Here is a 16,369-nt window from a genome sequence, read left to right on the forward strand (position 1 = left end):
ACACTTTGATCGAGTGAGCAGGAGAAGTCCAGACAGGTCGACGGGCTGACCGGATGTCTGGCACGAAGTCCAGCTAGGTCGACGGGCTGACCGGATAGCTGGCGAGAAGTCCAAGCGGGTCGATAGGCTGACCGGATGCTTGGCAAGAAGTCCGGCTAGGTCGACGGGCTGACCGGATAGCTGGCGAAAGGTCTAGATGGGTCGAAGGGCTGACCGGACGTCTGGCAGGTAAGTAAGGTAAGTCACTGGAGGGGAGTGACTACGAGGACGCGTTCTCGGGAAGGGAACATTAGGCGTCGATCCGGCTTAGATCCATTTCGGAAATCTAAGTCGAGATCGTGACTAGATTCCGGTCTCGGAAAGACGGAATCTAAGTCATACTTTTTCTGTTAATTCATACTTTATAAATTGTGTTAACAATCTGTGTTGCAGGGTATATTTTGCCTCGGACTAACCTTGTTTTGCAAGAGAAGGAATCTCTGGAAAAAGGTGGTCCGGGCGCCCGGAGGCAACTTTTATCCTCTGCGTCGCCTCGCCACGTGGAGCATCCTGACTAGACTTGCCACGTCGCACCAGGGCGCCCGGAAGGGATCAAGGTGCCCAGAGCAGCATATAAAAGAAGCCCCAGGGGTGGAGCTTCAAACACAACTGAGAACTCTTCGACTGCTTGCCCTGCTGCTCTACGCTTCTGCGACGCTAACAAAGCTCCGACAAAGTGCTCCTTCTTCTTTGGTTAATTTCCTTGTCGGTATCACTTTGTTTCATTAGCATTTCTTGTACACCTTTTGTAATCATATTCGAATTGCTAGTGATTGCCCAACGAAAGTGGTCAAGGACCACGGGCCTTCGAGTAGGAGTCGTCACAGGCTCCGAACGAAGTAAAATCAACTGTGTTCATTTACTTTTCCGCTGCGTACTTTTACACTCGAGTTTTCGAATCGATATTCACCCCCCCCCCTCTATCGAATGATCACGGTCCTACACACACACCATGTTATCTTCAATATAAATTAAGTGAACAACTACATTTAGCATATAAATGTAGACATTTGACCAATGTGATTCTTATTTCAAAATAAATGTTTATACAAAAAGCTAGACTTTTTGTATACATTCTAACAATCTCTCACTTATACTAAAAGACTATGCTGCCATAAATGGTGTCATACATCTGATTCCCATCCCCTCAACATGCCAATAAAAAGCTTTCGCCGGAAGGGCCTTAGTGAAAGGATCTGCCAGGTTATCTGCTGATGCAATCTTGGCGACAACAACTTCTCCTCGCTTTACAATGTCTCGTATCAGGTGGTACTTGCGCTCAATGTGTTTACTCGCCTTATAGGCTCGTGGTGCCTTCGAGTTTGCTACTGTACCACTATTATCATAATAAATTGTGATGATTTTGGGTAAACCAGGAATCACATCTAAGTCTATCAAGAAGTTCCTGAACCATATAGCTTCTTTTGCTGCCTCAGAGGCTGCCACATACTCAACTTCCACGGTGGAGTCTGAAACGCATTTCTGCTTAACACAAACACATAACTTGAGGTAGACTTACTATTGTCTCTATCTGATTGGAAGTTTGAATCCTTGTAACCCAAAGGGAGCAAATCATCTACTTAGTAAACAAACATATAATCTCTAGTCCTTCTCAGGTACTTTAATATCCCTTACGACAGTCCAATGTCCCTGTCTTGGATTACTTTGTTATCTGCTAACCATGCCCACGGCAAAACAGATATCCGGTCTCATGCATAACATTGCATACATTAGGCTTCCTACAGTTGAAGCATAAGGAACTGCCTTCATTTCCTCTATCTCTTTTGATGTCTTAGGAGACATCTCTTTAGATAAAGATACTCCATGACGAAAAGGTAGAAAACCCTTCTTGTAGTTTTGCATGCTAAAATAAGCTAGGATAGTATCGATATATGAAACTTGGGATAAGCACAACATTCTTTTCTTGCGATCTGTTATTACTTTGATCCCAAGAATATGTCCGCATTCTCCTAAGTACTTCATATCAAATTTCTTGGACAACCATACCCTTACTTCTGACAACACTTTGACATTGTTGCCAATTAACAAAATGTCATCTACGTATAGTACAAGAAATACCACCACGTTTTCGTCACACTTGTTGTATACACAAGACTCATTCGGACACTGAATAAATCCATAAGACTAGATTACTTCATTAAACCGGATGTTCCAAGATCTTGAAACTTGCTTCAGTCCATAAATAGACCGATTGAGCTTACATATAAGATGCTCTTTGCCCTTTGCAATAAACCCCTCTGGTTGCTTCATATGGATGTTTTCTTCAAGACTTCCATTAAGGAAAGTTGTCTTGACATCCATTTTCCAAACATCATAATCCATATGAGCATCAATAGATAAAAGTATCCAGATAGACTTAAGTATAGCTACCGGCGAAAATGTTTCCTCATAATCGATTCCCTCTTTCTGAGTATACCTTTTCACAACAAGTCTTGCTTTGAAGGTTTTCGCCTTCCCGTCTGCCCCTCTTTTTATTTTGTAGACCCATTTACATCCAATAGATTTTACACCATTTGGTGGTTCTACTAGCTCCCAAACTTTGTTATAATACATAGATTATATTTCTGAATTCATTACTTTTTGCCAAGATGCTGCATCTTTATCTTGGAGTGTTTTATCATATGTTCGGGGATCAGGTTCATGTTTACCTGGGATCAAGTCCGAAGACTCTCCCAAGAACATGAATCTTTCAGGTTACATAACAACCCTCTCACTACGACGAGGCACTGTTTGTATTTGTGCATCATTTGTGATACGTGTTGTAGTTTCTTGTGATATTTCATCTTGCACTATTGGTACTAAAGTAGACATGTCCTCTTTTATTTCTTCTAGAATAATTTCACTCATGGGCTTATGGTTCATTACATTGTCCTCTTCTAAAAATTGGGCATTAGTGCCAACAATGACCTTCTGATCTTTAGAACTATAAAACAAACTACCTTTCGTTCCTTTAGGATAACCTATAAACAAGCAAACTTCTGTATGAGATTCCAACTTATCAGCATCTCCCTTCAGTACATGTGCTGGACTACCCCAAATCCGAACATGTCTCAGACTAGACTTACACCCATTCCACAATTCTTTGGGAGTAGATGGTACTGATTTAGAAGGTACCAAGTTCAGAATGTACACTGCCGTTTCTAGAGCATATCCCCAGAATGAATTTGGTAATTCTGAATAACTCATCATCAATCTAACCATTTCTATAAGAGTCATATTCCTTCGTGTTGGTTGCTACTGGGAATATCGTACCGGTTCCCCTGTACAAAAATTTTGTACAAGTCTTGAACCATTCCTAACAACCTATTGTGTTCTTTAGAAATTAAATTTGGAATCGCAAATGGAACTTAACATTATTGATTCCAAATTCAACTTATTTGTTCTTAGTGGTTTAGACTTGGATCGCAAATGATGTTTGACATTATTGATCCGAATCCACCTATGTTACAAATTCAATTAAATATTAATTTCAGAGATCGGCTTCCCGTTTAAATATGGCGAGGTACTAGGCCTTCTTGGGTATGAGAGCATCCACCACTTCCTAGACAAAACCTTTCAACTAAATTTAATATTTAGTTTCCTTATAGTAACCCTAGGTTTAGCCAAAAAGAACAATCGAATCACAAATTTGAAAAATAAAATAAACACAAAATCGAAAACATAAATTCGATTACCTAGATTCATTAGCCTCTTGTGTTTGGTATTTCAAGATCTAAATAAAAGGATGAACTAGTTATGATGCGGAAAATAACAACTAGTTATACCTTTTATAGCTTATAGACCTCACGATCTTCTGTCGTATTCCTCTTCTTATATCGGATGTCGTGTGAGCGACGATCTACCGAGATGAGAATCCACCCAAGCTTCCTTCTTCTCCAAGCAAGTTTCGGCCACCACAAGAACTCCAAGAGAATATGAGGTTCGACCACCACCACCAAGCTCCAAGGGATGCTAGAAACAAAGCCTCCTATCTCTCCTTCTTCCTCTAACAAGATCCGGCCACCACCAAGCTCCTTGAGATGAGATGCCGCCGGCCACCAAGGAAGAAGAATAGGAGAAGATGAAGGATGAGAGGGACGGCCACACCACCAAGGAATGGAAGAGAGGAATACTAGAATATGTGTTGTCAGGTGAGGCACCTCTACCCTCTCTTTTATATTCCTTGGTCTTAGCAAATAAGGAAAGTTTAATAAATAAAATTTCCTTATATTCCTTGCCAATGTTTAAGAAGGAAAATTTAATTAAAATTTGCTTATCAAACCTCTAATGATCGGCCACCTTATTCCCTCTAAACCAGGAAAGTTTTAATCACAAAATTAAAACTTCCTAATTTATTTCCGAAAAATTTAAAATAAAAATTTCTCTATTAAAAAATTTCCTTCATGGTTGGTCATAAAAGGAAACTTTTATAAATTAAAATCTCTCTATTAAAACATGTGGATGATTTACAAAAAGGAAAGTTTTATCTAAAATTAAAATCTTCCTTTCAATCTACAAATAAGGAAAGATATCAAATCTTTTCTTAATCTTTTGTAGAAACTATAAAAGGAAATATTTAATTTTAAAACTCTCTTTTAAATCATGAGGATGGTTGCAAAAAAGGAAAGTTTTATCAAAAATTTAAATCTTCCTTTTAACTACAAATAAGGAAAGATATCAAACCTTTCACTAAATCTTTTGTAGAAAGCTTTAAAAGAAAAGATTTAAATTTTAAACTCTCTTTTAAAACCATGACTTCCACATAAGAAAAGATTTTAAAAAATAAAATCCTTTTATTTTAATGTGGCCAGCCACACCAAGCTTGAGTTCAAGCTAGGGCCGGCCACCTCTCACATTGGTTTGGTTGGCCCTAGCTTGTGCTCCAAGCTAGGCTTGGCCGGCTACCTTAAGGTGGGTAAGAAGGTGGGTATGAGTGGGTATAACACTTTATAAATAACAGGCTACAACAGGGACCGAGAGGAGGAATTGGTTTTGGTCTCCTGATGAACTTGAGTTTCTCGTGTTCACTCCGAACACACAACTTGAGTTCATCAATAATAACACATACCACTAAAGAGTTATTATTGAACTACCGCACCAATCCCATATTATTATATGGGCTCCTTCTTATCATGAGTGTGTTAATCTCCCTATATTTAAGATATAAAATGTCCACTAATTAAATGAGTTACTAACAACTCAATTAATATATAGCTCCAAGAGTAGTACCACTCAACCTTATCATCATATCGGACTAAGTCCACCTATAGAGTTTACATGACAATCCTTATGAGCTCCTCTTGGGGACATCATCAACCTAGATTACTAGGACACAGATTTCTTCTATAATCAACAATACACACTATAAATAATATTATTTCCCAACTTATCGGGCCTCTTGATTTATCGAACTAAATCTCACCCATTGATAAGTCAAAGAAATAAATACTAGATATATGTGCTTGTTATTATATCAGGATTAAGAGCACACACTTCCATAATTATAAAGGTCTTGTTCTTTTATTCAGTCAGTATAAAAAGAACTTACCTTAAATGGTTCTGCTCAATACACTCAGAGTGTACTAGTGTAATTTTATAGTTAAGATAACACTACAACAAAAACTCTAATAGACATCAGTGGAACAACAACAGTTTTAAGCAGAAACTGATGTCTTTGAGTATTTTACACCGGTTTTTCCAAAAATCGGTGTCTATGAGCGCAGATTTTCGCTCATAGACATCGATTTTTTTGGCGATGTCTATGAGCATCCTTTTTTCGTTAATAGACACCGATTTTAACAGTGGTTTTTAAAACTTGGTGTTAATGAACCAAAATAAAATATTTTAATTTTCTCACCAGCCAAAATTTGCAACACTGTGAAGTTCCCTCCAAACCTAAATCTATATCGCGCCCCTTCCTCCGGCCATCTCTCTCGCCTAAACCTAAACCTAAACCTCCGACCATCTCTCTCAGCCTAAACCTAAACCTAAAACTTCGACCATCTCTCTCAACCTCATCTCCCTCTTCCCCCTTCCTAGATCGACGCCCCTTCCTCTCCCGATCAGGATCAAGACACGACGCCCTTGCTTCTCCGTCCAACCACACCACATCTCCTCCAAATCCTCCCTTTGTTTGAGAAGAGGAGGCCTTCTTCCCATTCCAGTAGTTTTTCTTTCATCCATCTCCGCTCCAGCATTCACTGGCACCGCTCGAGTCCTTCTTCACATTTCGGTAATTTTTCCTTTATACATCGTCGCTACTGAAGTTCTTCCTCATCTTCGACAGTTTCATCTTCTTGATCTCTTGTTTGCAAGTATTAATTGAGTGATGCATGCAATGTGTTTGATGAATTTCCTCAAACACTACCTTGAGTTGATTTTATCATTTTTGTTTGATAGATTGAGGAGTTGTTAGTTCCTGTTGCTAAGTTGGTTTTATGTAATCCTTGAACTATCAAGTTTCTTTTATGTCTATGCTAATTCTTTTCACTGATATGTCATGGTTTCTGGTTTAGAAATTTATTGGTATAATGATGAAGTAGTTGGTTTCTGGTTTATGAAATTTATTCGTATCCTTTTCTTAGTAAGCGTAGTTGGTTTCTTGGAGGACCCGCATAGTTAATTTATTTGTATAATGATGGATTAAGAATTTTGGCTCATTGTTGTAATTGTCTTGATATTTTTGATTGATTTTAGATTCATTAGTACAATAAAATGGACAAGGCATGGATGGCAAAGGATAGATTATCACATGAGTTTGAACTTGGACTAGAATCTTTCTTGCAATTTACGCTGCAACATGCTACTAATCCTACTAGTATACCTTGTCCATGTACGAAATGTGGCAATATATGGAACAATAATATTAACAGCATAAGGGCACATGTGTACTGTAATGGTATAGACTTAACATACAAAAAATGGATATGGCATGGGGAAGAATATCTGTATTAGGAGATTTAAAGAAAGAGAATGATGCAGCTGGAGAAAGTGAAAACTATTTTGCTGATGAACCTATAGATATGGTACACGCTGCATATGAAAGTTCAAAGAATCCAGATCAATTTATAAAATTACTTGAGGATGCTAAGAAACCCCTGTATGTTGGGTGTACTAAATTTACAAAGTTATCTGCAATTGTGCAATTATATAACTTGAAAGCGAAATATAGCAGGAGTGATAATAGTTTTATTGAACTACTTGTCTTGTTTGGAGAAATGCTTCCCGTTGACAATGAATTGCCTTTATCTTTATATGATGCAAAGAAAAGCTTATGTTCAATGGGGATGACTTATAAGAAAATACATGCTTGCCCTAATGATTGTGTCTTATACTGGAAGGAGTATGAGGATTTTACCGATTGTCCTACTTGTGGGTTGTCAAGGTGGAAGTTGGCCAAGAATTCTAGGATAATTGAAGGAGTCCCTGCAAAACTTTTATGGTACTTTCCTCCTATTCCTAGATTTCAAAGAATGTTTCGGAGCAAGGAAATATCTAAGGAGTTAATTTGGCATGCTAATAAAAGAGTATGTGATGCCTATATGCGACATCCAGCTGATGCACCTTGTTGGAGACTTGTGGATCATAATTGGCCAGATTTTGCTTCTGAGACAAGAAATCTAAGGTTGGCCATAGCAGCTGATGGGATCAATCCTCATAGTTTGATGAGTTCTACTTATAGTTGTTGGCCAGTTATAATGATCACCTATAACCTTCCTCCATGGTTGTGTATGAAGAGAAAATATATGATGCTCACATTGTTGATTTCTGGTCCTAAACAGTCGGGAAATGACATTGATGTGTACTTGGCACCTTTGATTGACGATTTAAAAGAATTATGGGAAGTTGGTGTTGAAGCATATGATGCACACCGAGAAGAAACATTCTTGGTTAGAGTTGTCCTATTGTGGACAATTAATGATTTTCCGGCATATGGAAATCTGGCAGGATGCACTGTAAAAGGATATCAAGCATGCCCTATCTGTGGTGAGAAAACTTGTGCAAAAAGGTTGAAGCATAGTAAAAAAATGTCATTTACAGGCCATAGACGGTTTCTTCGTAGAGATCATCCTTATCGAAGGTAGAAGAAGGCATTTGATGGGACACAAGACTTTACTATGGCTCCAAAACCACTAAGCAGTGATGAAGTTTTAAAAAAAGTAGAAGGAATTACATGTCAATGGGGAAAAATGAGAGCAAATCTTCAATCAAAGGAAAATGATGGTAAGTCTTGCTGGAAAAAGAAATCGATATTCTTTGAACTTGAGTATTAGAAAGATCTGCATGTTTGACATGTTCTTGATGTGATGCACATAGAGAAAAACGTTTGCGAAAGTTTGATTGGTACATTACTTGATATGCCAGGAAAGACAAAAGATGGAATTACAGCAAGAAACGACCTAGTGGATATGAAAATTAGGGGAGAATTAGCACCACAAAAAAGGGAGAAAAGGACATTTTTGCCCCCAGCATGTTATACATTAAGCAAGGATGAGAAAAGAAGACTTTGTAATTCATTGTTCGGAATTAAGGTTCCCACGGGTTACTCCTCCAACATCAAAAACCTTGTCTCAATGAAGGACCTAAAACTGGTTGGTCTTAAATTACATGACTGTCACACCTTAATGCAACATTTGCTTCCAATTGCCATCCGTGGTGTTCTACCCAAGCATGTCAGAAATGGTATCACAAGGTTTTGTTTCTTATTCAATGTGTTATGTAACAAAGTAATAGATGCCTCAAAGTTGGATAATGTACAAATAGAAATTGTGACGACGTTGTGTCTATTTGAAAAGTATTTTTCACCTTCATTTTTTGATATAATGGTTCACTTAACAGTTCACCTCGTGCTTGAGGTCATGTTTTGTGGACCAGTTTGGTATAGATGGATGTTTCCATTTGAAAGATATATGAAAACATTGAAAGGTTATGTGCGGAATAGAAATTGACCAGAAGGATGCATGGCTGAATGTTATATTGCTGAAGAAGCTGTAAAGTTTTGCTCAGAATTTCTATCTAATATGAACACGATAGGGATTCCATCAAAGCATTGTGAAACAATACTCACTAAGTCCTTGTCAGGTGCCAAGGTGCACTTCTGTTGTCACGATGAGTGGGAACAAGCATATCGTTATGTATTGGAAAATGAAGCTGAGGTTGATCCTTACATTGTGTAAGCCCTCTAGTTCAGTAATAATCTCCTGAAATTGTTTAAAAAAATATCTGATTAATCTCTTCAAAATTTTTTGATTAGGGAACATATGACACACTTGAAGCAAATATTTCCTATTAAAGGTGCAAAGTGGTTACAAGATAAGCACCACAGAAGTTTTATTTCTTGGTTCCATTAACATGTAAGTACCATAAATATTAGCATGTTTATTATTGAACACAAGAACTTTAAGAATTTTAATAATTAAACCCCCTTATGATGAATTGTAGGTTACAAATACAACATCATCTTCCTCCAATCAATTATCAGAAAAAGTGAAGCTGTTGGCAAATGGACCTAGCAAGCAAGTGCTAAAATACTCTAGTTATATGATCGATGGGGTCACTTATTACACGAAAGAACGTGATAATGTTACAGTTGTTCAAAACTCGAGTGTAAGCCTGCTCGCACAAACAATGCAAGTTGCAAGTTCAAAGGATAAGAATCCAATTATAACAGACATGATGTATTATGGTGTGATACAAGAAATATGGGAGCTCAATTACCTGATTTTCGAGTTCCAATGTTTAAGTGTGATTGGGTAGAGAATAACATTGGTATTAGAGTAGATGATAATGGTTTCACCTTGGTAAATCTTAAGAGAATGGGATTCAAATCCGACCCATTTATCTTGGGCACTCAAGCGAAGCAAGTATTTTATGTAGAAGACCCTCAAGATCCCACATGGTCTATTGTACTTTCAACTACAGATAGAGAGTATTTTGAATACATCACTGATGATAAGTTGGGAGATCCTTCAATCCACTACCAATGCTTCACAAAAGGGATGCCATCAATGGATATTGACGAAACTGATGATAATGAACCATCCTGTATTCGAGGAGATTGTGATGGGATTTGGGTTGACAATGAGAATTTTTAGTTTGGTAACTTTATTTATGGTTTATATATGTGACTATTTACTTTATTTTGGTAATTTTGGTTCATTGTTTGGTAGTAGTTTTTTTTAGAATATACGAATGTTTACTTTGTTGTGATTTTAAATGATATGCTCTGCTCTATTTCAAATTCTCACTATTATGACTAGGTTTTCGACACTATGAACACTAGAAAAAAGGTCCATTTAGCACATGATGATGATAAGTATTCACACACAAATGCAAAAGACAAACAACAAGATCAAAAAGAGGGTGCTGAGGATAGCCAGGATATAGGATCAGACGGGGCGACCCAAACAACAAGATCAAAAAGAGGTCGTACACAAATGAATAAGCTTGTTGTTCAAAGGGTTCAGGGAGACAAACAAAGTGTCAAATTTAATGAGTATGGACAGCCAGTTGGCCAAAAGGCTTCTGAATTGCAAAGTTTTATTGGTGTGCTTGCTCGGGAAAAAGTTAATATTAATTACCACTCTTGGAAGCAAGTGCCGAATGAAGTTAAGAACATGATATGGGAATCCGTCAATGTAAGTAACATGATACTTTCTTATGTGATGCATTTTTTCTTTTCTTTTATTTATTTACTTAAGATATTTGTTTGTGTAGTTGACATACCAATTGGACCCAAAATGGAGGAATGGGTGTTTGTGTTAGTTAGAGCCCTAGAGCCAATCATTTGATGATTATTGTATGGACTCATTGTATCATATTCTTCTATATATAAATAAAGGCATTTGTTTTGGTTATTATACTTACTTGTATTGGTGTCAAATAACTAAGTATAATAGCGTCATTGAGTAGAAGGTTCTTACCTATATCAATCGATTGGTTGAATCGATAGTGAGATGATATAGGGAACACTACTCTTAATCATTCCTAGTCGAGTATTAACATTCAGGGACAATCCTAATGCGACGAGACTAGCATGTAGGTCAACTCGATGACTTGATCTCACAAGTCATGGATATGGAGATATCAAGTTGACACAAGGGTATGCATTGGAGAATGTATACTGAATGACCCGCCATGAGAAAGTATCATGGATCGTTATATGAGTGTCATATACTTTCTCATATGGCTATTAGTATGACTACTAGTCCTTGGACCTGAAGTCACCATGGTTCCCTATATAAGGAGTTACATACTTTGGCTTCGTCAAACATCACCTGTAACTGGGTGGACTATAAAGGTGATTACTGGGTATGCAACAAATTATGCGGAGGGATGTGAGTGATGTAGATGGGATCTATCCCTCCTATATGACGGGAGAGACATCGATATTCTTGATAGAGTGAGACCACTAAGTGCATGACCATGCCCAAATGAGTCAATATAAGATATTGAGCTCATTTGATCGAGTGAGTTTACTTGGAGTTCAAGATTTAGATTGATTAGAGGATGACACGGTCTATGCCTCATATTGATCAATCTAGATGTCTAGGATAGAAGGACACTTGTCATATATTGTGAAGAGTCACAATTAGTAGTCACAAGGTGATGTTGGATCTCAACATTCTTGTAACTTGGGTAGTAATGATGTGTTGCTAGATACCGCTAATTACTTACGCTTCTAAATAGGTTTAGGAGCATTGCCAACGTTACAAGAACCTATAGGGTCACACACAAAGGACAATTAGATGGAGATTAAGTTCATTTGATGAACCTAAAGGATTAGGTTCATGTGATGAAACAAATTGGATTAAGAGTAATCCAAATTAGGCTAATTTAGTTGGACTCAATTTGGTTCATGTATTAAATGAGTCTAATTTGGACTTAGACTCATTGAATCAATTTAATTCAATGAATAAGGATTCATTAAATTAAAATTGACTTGAACCAATGGTTAGATTAGATCAACTAGGGGAGAGAAGTGGTCAAGTTTGACTTGACTTGAGAGGAAGATGAAGGTTCAAGTTTGACTTGACCATTTACCACCTCATTGTTGAGTTGGCATTAAGTGCTAATGGTGATGTGCCACATCATCAAGGCTAGCACATGTGTGTGCCACCTCATGAGGGAGATCAAGAGTTTTTGACTCTTGAAATTCCATGGAGTATATAACCCCTCATGAAAAGTGGCCGGCCACTTTTAGTGCTTGTGGGGTTTCAATTTTGTTTTGTAACTCCATCATCTTCTTCCTCCTCTCAAGCTCTCATCTTCTTCTCCCTCTCCTCCACCTCCTTGGTTGAAACTTCTAAGGGTGCTAGCACACCTTTTAGTTGTTTTCTCCATCATTTGTTCATGTGGATACACATAGAGAAGAATCTACTTTGATACTTTTGAGATCCGCCGAACCTTGGACAAGCGGGATTACGCGAAGGGCTTTGCATCAAGGGTAACCTCTTCATCTTGTAGATCTAAAGTAGATCTAGGCTTAGAAAACTCATACTCAAAGTTTTACTACTTTTATTCTTCGCACGGATCCGTTGGCGTGGGTTTCGGGGTTTCCGCAACGCAAAAAATGATTTTTATGGCCCGAAAAATCCAACAGTGGTATTAGAGCCACGTGCGAAGCTCGTACGAGTTTTAATTTGAATTTTATGAAATTCTACAGATCTGTAAGTTTCTGTATTTTTATGATTTTTATTGATTTTATGGGTAATTTTCTCGTAGAAGCGAAGCATGCACAAGTGTTTAGACACTTGTATGGTTCGACTACCAAGAAGATATTTCTGAAACGGCAAGGTTTCGCCCCAAATCCTTTTGAGACAACGGACTAAGGCGCTGTAGGATCGCTTAGGAACACTCGCGATGGTTATATCGCGGGTAGGGGTGCTTCCCCTGACCCCGCAAGGGGCTTTGTTCCGCGATTGCGCCCGAAAATCGTTAAACGGGACCACCGAGAATTTTTACTCATAAAAATTGTAAAAACTGTAAGAAAAATTATAGAAATTTATAGAAATTACATAATTTAGAATTATGTATTATTTTGTGATGGTCATGGACCAAAAGACCCAATTAGATTGGAAATTCTGTGTTGTAATTCATATTATGGCCTGCGTGCCATTTTCTGTGATGTGCATGTTGTATGTGATACGCGACCTGCGCGTCGTGTCTTTCCTATTTTTACTTCCTATTGTAAATTAGTTTAGACTCAAATGTAACTCGAGTTTCACTTTTGTAATGTACAAAATGGAGTGGTGGAAGGTCCACTCAAGACGGAGTTAAGAGGAGGGCGCGAGCAACACAAGGTGGTCAAAGGAAAGAGCTTGAGAAGCTGTTGACCTTAGGTTGACCATCCGATCTTCTCATTGTCTTGAAAAGATCATAGTAGGGCCATGACTAATCACAAAATATTTAATTAATTGCTTGTGTGTGTGTATATGTGATGCATGCTAGAATAGTAATTAATTAGCGCCTTGACGATTAAATTAGATCTAAATCGCGTACATGATGTGCCCTAACGATTAGATTAGATCTAAATCGCGTATATGATACACTTCATCGATTAGATAAGATCTTAATCGCGTCAACTCGAAATTCCTACCATGCCGTGATACCCATCACTACCTCGATCGCATGTTGTTGTTGAATTTGCCAAAGCAGAGCAACGCATACTATCTTGGTAGGATGCGGAGGGACAATCTTGGTCCCGCCTATCAACGCATGGGTGAGTACAACTCAATTAGATTGAGTAACTAGTTAACTCAATTGGATCGAGTTTAACTATAGGCATTTTCCAATTGTTGGTAGATAGGATAAAATCACGTTTATATTAACTCTTGGGTGTATTAGCCAAAGCTAACTCGAGTTTTAATATAAATGCGGATCTTGATCCTATAAACAAGAGTTGCATAGAGATGTAATTGGCAATTAGTTACCTACCGATCATACTAAGTCTTGGGCGATTTAGCCAAAGCTAACTCAGGGCATAGTATGATGTGGATCTTGTCCCACATGAATTATAGAATTTAGTGGGAGCATCATTTAGTTAAAGGCCTAATTAAATGATTAATAGAATATGATATTTATTTTCTGTATTTTTCTGTTGTAGATTATCATGACGTCAAACACGAACACCTTCTCTCTGCGTTCTGTCCTTTGCAAGGACAAGCTCAACGGAGCAAATTTCTTGGACTGGTACAGGAATCTAAGAATAGTTCTCACCCAAGAACGTAAACTGTACGTTCTAGAGTAGCCCATTCCAGAGGCTCCTCCTGCCAATGCCATGCGAGCAAACAAAGATGCTTACAAGAAGCATCAAGATGACACATTAGATGTATCATGTCTAATGCTCGCGACCATGAGCTCTGAGCTTCAGAAGCAACATGAGTTAATGGGTGCTTATGATATGGTTGAACATCTTCATCAACTATATCAAGGACAAGCGCGGCACGAGAGATTTGAGATCTCAAGGGCACTATTTCAATGCAAGATGTCAGATGGGGCTCCCATAGGTCCATATGTACTCAAGATGATTGGGTACATAGAGAATCTACAGAGGTTGGGATTCCCACTTGGCCAAGAGCTAGCCACTGACCTAATCTTGGAGTCTTTGCCAGAGAGCTACAATCAATTTGTCATGAACTACAACATGAATGAAATTGACAAGCCACTGCCCAAACTGCTTAGTATGTTACGAACTGCTGAGCTCAACCTTAAGAAGGTTAAGCCCAACTCTATTCTGATGGTTCAGAAACACAAGGGAAAGGGCAAGCCTAAAGGCAAGGGAAAGTCCCAAGCCAAGGGCAAAGGCAAGGCACTAAAGCCTAAAGGAGGGGTCGCCAAGGATGCTATATGCTTCCACTGCGGTCAGACCGGGCACTGGAAGAGGAACTGCAAAGTCTACCTGGAAGATCTTAAGAAGAAGAGAAGTGAGACTTCCACTTCAGGTATAAATGTTATAGAAGTCAATCTATCTATTTCTTCATCATGGGTATTAGATACCGGATGTGCTTCTCACATTTGTACTAATGTGCAGGCGCTGAGAAATAGCAGGGCATTGACAAAGGGCGAGGTGGACCTATGAGTAGCCAATGGAGCACGGGTTGCTGCTGTTGCTGTAGGGACTTATTTTCTATCTCTGCCCTTTGGGCTTGTACTAGAGTTGGATGATTATTGTTATGTGTCTGCTTTGACTAAGAACATAATTTTAGTTTCTTGTTTGGACAAGATGGGTTTTTCATTTATAATAAAGAACAAATGTTGTTTAGTTTATTTAAATGACATGTTCTATTGTAGTGCACTTCTGATGAATGGACTCTATAATCTAGACCTTGAGAGCCCTATCTATAACTTAAATACCAAGAGGTTCAAGTCAAATGACTTGAACCAAACCTATATCTGGCACTGTCGCTTAGGTCATATAAATGACAAATTCCTATCCCAGCTCCATAAAGATGGTTTGCTGGACTCATTTGATTTTGAATCATATGAGACATGCGAGTCATGCCTACTAGGAAAGATGACCAAGACTCCCTTTAGTGGACACAGTGAGAGATCGACTGACTTGTTAGGTCTTATACATAGTGATGTATGTGGCCCTTTCAATGTCGCTGCTAGCGGTGGTTATAGGTACTTCATTACATTTACTGATGACTTCAGTAGATATGGTTATGTGTACTTGATGATACATAAGTCTGAATCCTTTGAAAAGTTCAAAGAATTCAAGAATGAAGTACAAAACCAGCTTGGCAAGAGTATTAAGATACTTCGATCAGATCGAGGTGGAGAATACCTTAGCCATGAGTTTCGTGACCATCTAGCTGAGTGTGGGATTCTATCCCAACTCACTCCTCCTGGAACACCACAGTGGAATGGTGTATCCGAAAGGAGGAATCATAACCTATTAGATATGGTACGGTCTATGATGAGTTACACAGATCTTCCTATGTATCTTTGGGGCTATGCTCTAGACACAACAGCCTTCATTCTCAACCAAGTTCCATTTAAGGCTATAATAAAGACACCATATAGGATATGGACTAGGAGAGATGCCCAGGTGTCTTTTATGAGGATTTGGGGTTGTGAGGCTTACGTTCGACGTCACGTCTTGGACAAATTGGGACCCAAATATGACAAGTGCTATTTCATTGGATATCCCAAGGAAACGAAGGGATATTACTTCTACATTCCCAGTCAACACAAGGTAGTTGTGGCTAAGACTGGGGTATTTCTAGAAAGAGACTTTGTTTCTAGCATGACTAGTGGGAGTACGTTCGATCTTGAAGAAGTTCAAGATATGGACCATAGCACTGAAGCCTCGATGGAAGTTGAACTG

This window comes from Zingiber officinale, chromosome 10B, assembly GCF_018446385.1.
Source record: "Zingiber officinale cultivar Zhangliang chromosome 10B, Zo_v1.1, whole genome shotgun sequence".
Lineage (NCBI taxonomy): Eukaryota > Viridiplantae > Streptophyta > Magnoliopsida > Zingiberales > Zingiberaceae > Zingiber > Zingiber officinale.